Source organism: Toxorhynchites rutilus, chromosome 3, assembly GCF_029784135.1.
Source record: "Toxorhynchites rutilus septentrionalis strain SRP chromosome 3, ASM2978413v1, whole genome shotgun sequence".
Taxonomy (NCBI): Eukaryota; Metazoa; Arthropoda; class Insecta; order Diptera; family Culicidae; genus Toxorhynchites; species Toxorhynchites rutilus.
Window position 1 is genome coordinate 156,788,264 of NC_073746.1, and position 4,949 is coordinate 156,793,212.

General features: G+C 40.7%; 1 pseudogene; it reads right to left on the reverse strand.

The window, feature by feature from the left end:
- Window positions 1-3,891: 3,891 nt before the first annotated feature.
- Window positions 3,892-3,962, reverse strand: LOC129780690 (U4 spliceosomal RNA; annotated as a pseudogene).
- Between the last annotated feature and the right edge of the window lie 987 nt (window positions 3,963-4,949).

A 4,949-nucleotide genomic window follows, 5' to 3' on the forward strand; every position in this document is an offset into this window, starting at 1 on the left:
TAGCGTTCGAGGTATTTTCCAATGCATTTTTTGTTATCCCAACAGTTTATTTTATTAGGCTCATTTGGCAATTCAGCTGTAACAGAGCCGAATTCATTCGTGTACATTTTTTATCTTAAGATAACTTTTGTTGTATATTACACTGTTACCATTTTGAGGCATAAGAGTATCGCTATCTATCGATAAACTTTTGTTTTAGTAGCCGTTTAGGCGCAAGAGAATTCCTATTCTATCGATGCACAACACATGTCGCCTTTTTTTCGGCGTAAGAATATTGCTATTGTTCGAATATTCACAGTTGGGCTGTTCACAGCGGGACTGTTGATATGAGGCTTCCTTTGTTGCGTTATTAATAGTGGCAATTACCGATGCAGCAGACCGAAAATGTGAGCGGTAAGGGACTGGGATTACCGATACATGATGATTGTTGCGTGGACATAGTAACTAGAATAACACACTAAGATGGTCAGTTGAGGGGCCCGGAGTTATGAGCTCATGATCGTTCGCTTAGTAGAGGACACGCACCCAATTAGGCTACGAAGACCCCCTTTTCAATGCATTGACATGAAATAAATTGCGACATACGATCAGCGATCAGTTTTGCGGGGACAAGAATGAATCATCAATCGTCAACAATTATCGTCAACAGATTCTACAATGAAAAAACAATTTCAGAAATTATTCAACTAAGCAGTTGTTTCTAAAATTTCACAACATTATAGAATAATATCCGAAGGTATAAACAAGCGACTTATATAAAATAACAGCGTAGTTCTACGTCAACAATGCGGTCGTATCTTGGACACAACCTCCTATAATTTTATTCGTCTAAAAAAACTCATTCCACTTTTATCTCTAATTTCTGACTTTCAACATAAAATACTCCTAGCAAAAAGCTGCCAGCATAAAACCAATGTGTATGTGTGATAGATAAAAATAATTGAAAGACGTTCTAGTGGGGGTGAACATTGAAAAAAATGTCTGAATAATTTGAAAATCCGTGAAGCCCGTCTAAAGGCGGGGTTGGGTTGTAGAGGGTTAATATCTTAGCTTAATTCGACGAAAACCATTCAGAATAAATAGTGTATTCGTTATTCAGAATCAACTGAAATCCAGCATCATCAAATTTCAAAAAATGTTTTACAACAACATATTTTTTAAATTTCATACCCCCTCGGAAACCTTCCCTTCCACTTCGCTCTTGTCTGATGGTGATTCGAATGAATAACGGCTTCCATTTGTCATCGGTGTTTGCAATGAACTGGAAAAGCTTCTCGGTGAAATTGAAATAGCAAACCATCGTCGACTTGTCGGCATGTTATGCCGAATATGGCCATAAGTGCTGTGAGAAGGTTCGCACACGAGTAGCAAAAATCTATCAAGTCATCAAACATAATAAAGACATTCTGCACACTCCATTCGTTGGTGAATCATTTTACGTCAAACTTTGCCAACGTGGTACTGTTCCGTTATGTTCCACCCGCTGCCAGGCTGTCGGAGTGTCCTCCCCAGGAACTGTATCGATAAAGACAAATAAAACGGTTGAACGAAGCGAAATGTACATTTCTTGAGCCATAGCGCGCGCTCCGATTTGGGAAATGTGAATGTTTAATGAGCCGTGAAAATCCTCGAATAAAATACTGGCTTATATTTTTCATCGCTGTCGATGTGCTTCTTGCTCGCAAAAATTATTGTTTCTTCGATTTATCGATGATAGCGACGAAAAAAAAGAGGAATAGATTTGTAGCCTCTGCTAGCAGCGATGGTGCTTTTTTCCGGCGAAAATGGTATCCAATGGATGGGGAATGGGAAATTTGTAAATTACGATCGATGTTCACACTTCTGTTCACAATGACGAAACGTTCACGCGATTTAGCCATAATTGATGGAGCCCATCGACCAAAGCGTGTTACATTTGTACTATCGAGCCGACGTCAAGTTTTGTCAAAAAGTCCCAAACTAAAGCCCGAATGCAACCACAAAAACACGTGTGACGTGGTGGATGTGATGGTGCCCACACGTCGGAACGGCCCCTATCTCCCGTTCCGATCGCTCCAAATTGTGAAACTAGCCGACATCGTTTTGCTCTGACGAGGCTCACATTAATGTTTGCGTTTTGGTTTGCTATTGTTTTGGCTTCACACAGCGAATGGGAATTGCAACACTCATGGTGGGGTATGGCCACAGACCAGAAATGAAGCGGCCCCGCGCGGTCGAGCAACCAGTGGGCCGATATACCCAGTGTAGAAAAGTGTACAAATGTTCTCACATTTTATGTCCGGATGGCAAAACGAACAGCAGGAGGCTTTGTTGTGGCAGTAAAACGGGAAACGGGAGGTCGTGTATAAAATTTAATTGCCCAAATTCAACAGGATGGAAAACTGGCCAAACTTATCGTGCATGCTGAGTTGCAGTGGAGCGCATGCATGTTAGGGATGTTCAGGGCTTTATAGGATAGGATAGCACTGGATGTTCAAGTAAGTTTTGCAGTTCAAAGAACTCGTTTTCCTTGTGCCAGTTCGATGTTAACTATTGTGTCAACAAAACTCCAGTGCAGATGATGAACATCGATTTTAATCTGAAGAACATGGGCAACATGCTTCATCAATACTAAAATTATAGAGGGCGGTGATAAAAAGAAGACCAAATTGTTGACGAGAAATCAAAAAATATCTCCGTTGTCTATATTCATTCAATTGGTGTGATGATTCATGAACCTCATGGATTAAGATGCCAGAGCTACGATAATATCTGTAGTTTGACGGATTTTTTTTTATTAATTCGTTTATTTTTACAGGCTCAGTTACTTAAGTTTAAAGGAGCCGAATTCTTAAATATAATTTTAAAACTATATATATATAAACAATTTTCTTACATCTATGGTTAGTAAGGTGGGAAACTGATTACTCGCGGTGTACTCGAGTTTAGAAGGGTGACATATTCTTAGGAGAAGGATGGGATATAAGGAAATCGTAACAATGTTGATGTACACTCAATTCTTAAATCTATTCGTATATCTATAATGTATTTACGTTTCAACATGTTCTACTGTTTATAGCAAGGGGACGAATTACCCGCAAAGGAAGGAAAGGAGGGTATAAGGATATAGGGACAATCACACACGAACATCGATAGCTTAGAGGAAAACATATCTATGGGACGTGTAATCGAGGACTAACCTAGCCAACACATCTCTCACCGGCACATTGGGCTGTCTTCCGCGGGCCCGAAGGGAGTTTTCTAAATTCGATCTGGCGACCAGATACACCTCGCACGACCAAATAACGTGCTCGATGTCGTGATAACCTTGGCCACGAACGCAGTGATTGCTGTTGGCAAGATTGAAACGGAAAAGTAGTGCATCTAACGAACAGTGGTTGGACATGAGTCGGGGGAAGGTGCGAATAAAGTCCCTCAACGGTTGATAATCTGAATATCCATGGATATCTTGCTTAATGGACAGATCAAAATGCACAGAGGGACTGATGTACATAACAAACACGTTTGGGAATATACGAAGAAGGATCAACCTGCATGGAGATGAATTCATGATATGTACTCATGGATCCGGAGCGAAAATTTAGCTCGATAAGCTGTTCAAAATTTCCGATCATCAATGGATTCATAACCTTACACCGGATGAAGAACCGAAGAGATAATAAAGCGATCTTTTAGTGGGAGTATGCCTGCCAAAACCTCGAGATTCATAGTATGCGTTGAGGGCATACATCCCAACGCAATACGGATACAAAGATACTGAATTCGCTCGAGTTTAATGAGGTGTGTTTTGGCAGCTGATTGAAAATAGAAACTGCCATACTCCATCACTGAGAGAATAGTTGTTCGATACAACTATTTTAAGATCTTCGGGATGGGCTCCCCACCAGGTGCCGGTTTTCAACTAGCAATAATCGCACCTCGGTAAAACCTCATTGGTTACGATATCGCCACTGCGCAAAGCTTAGGTGCCGGTAATTGTACGGAGAAAGTTTATTCTTTGTTGGCAATTTTTACTCAGATACCTAATATGGGCCCCCAAGTACATTCGGAGTCGAACCAGACCCCAAGATACTTGAATGACATGGCATGAGTGATCGGTTTACCCAAAAGTAGAAGCTTTGGTTTTGCTGGTCTATGCTTCCCATAAAAAAACCACCATCTCTGTTTTCTCCGTGGAGAATTCGATCCCTAGCCCAATGGCCCAGGTTGAAAAATTGTTCAAAGTATCTTGTAAGGGTTCTTGCAGGTCGGATTCGTCTGATCATACGACAGACACCACTCCATCATCTGCAAGTTGTCTTAGGCTGCAATTTTGTGGAAGGCAATTGTCGATGTCGCTTACATAGAAGTTGTACAAAAGGGGGTTTAAATATGAGCCCTGGGGGAGACCCGAGTTACTGTCGAATCCCCGTGAGACAAATTCAAATGTTTCTCGCAAAGCAAGTTATATAACATATTATTCAATAGAGGCGGTAGACCCCGAGAGTGTAATTTGTGTTTGATGGATTTGTTCTTTTTAGACAACGGAATCAAACGGATTTTTGATTTCAGTGTATGATGTTTCGCTCTTTCGGCATCAAATCTTGTTTTGGAGGAAGCGAAGCAGAACTGGTCAAGTTGAACTACACCCTTATCACCACAAATTTACTTTCTTGTTTATCAATTTCAACTGTGATCCTTTTATGGATACATCCATAAAAGAATGGATATGCTAAAGACATTGTTATGCCATTGATCTAATGGTATAAAGTTACATGATTCTAGATAACTCGTCTTGCTCAAACCTCTGTAGGGGAAGGTGGCGGGAGCATCATCATCAATTAAAAAACAATCAATTATCAGTACAATCAAAAAAGCATGAATATCGCTCTTTCCCCCTTACGTAACCCAATTCCTATCTCGAGATTATCAGCATGAGCCTGTTCGTCCATCTACCGTTCTGCACCACC